Here is a 1,005-nt window from a genome sequence, read left to right as displayed (position 1 = left end):
ATACAAGAATAAAGTATTTTGTATGCATATGATTTCCAGTAAGAAGTTTGCCCTTAAAATTCATACTAGTAAAAGCTATTATATTTTCATCCTTTTAATGATAGTGAAATATCTTTTAAAAGCAGTATTTTATTTTGATTTGTTTGTCATGCATTGATACTCTTTGAATTTCAGATGAATGTTATAGAGGCAAAATGTTTCATTTTGACATTTTTTAGGAAAATATGTAAGAATATCAAACTCTCCAGAGCTCTTACTAACATTCCCAGATAAAAGCAGTACATTTTTTTGTAATCTCAACCAGCTATTGCTTCTGTTTATACTTTGCCATTAACAACTATTTTACACTGCCACCGTAACAGAAATCAAACAGTGTTTTAAATATGGACCATACTCCAAAAATTCTAATTTAGGGCTCTAAACAATGGATTATTCAGTCTCTTAAGGGACTTTAAACTTGGTTTGTATTTAACAAGCAAATTATAAATCTTAAACTTTTCTAGCACTTTGAAGACAGTTTTATTTTTAGGAATTTTATTTACATATACATTATTTATAGTGATGAAGGTATGAGGGAAAGCTATTTCTATAATATGAAAACTCCAGTATAGACTCTTTTAGGCATTTCCTTTACAATGAAGAACTCCCATTGAAGGGAATGAAAGTTCTTCCTGTGTAGACAATGTAAGATCAGGCCCTCTATCACATTTCTTGTTTGGCAGCTATAAAACAACAAGGGGCATGGAAAATGCAGTATGTGATGTTTGATTGTAAATGACTGTGACAGAACTGTGCAATGAAACCTGCTTTTCAGCAAACTTTTGTGCAACCTACAATATTAGATAGCACACAAATTATGTAGAATTATGTGAAAAAATAGCTGTGAATGTTGGGTTTTTTTGTTGTTTTTGTCTAAAGGTGACCAACATACGTTCTTGCAATAAGGTATTATTCTCAGAATGTCAGATACATTATTATAGTAAATACACACACACACACACACAC

This window comes from Gavialis gangeticus, unplaced genomic scaffold, assembly GCF_001723915.1.
Source record: "Gavialis gangeticus isolate Ggan-Ray unplaced genomic scaffold, GavGan_comp1, whole genome shotgun sequence".
Classification (NCBI taxonomy): domain Eukaryota; kingdom Metazoa; phylum Chordata; order Crocodylia; family Gavialidae; genus Gavialis; species Gavialis gangeticus.
Note: the sequence above shows the minus strand (reverse complement) of the source record.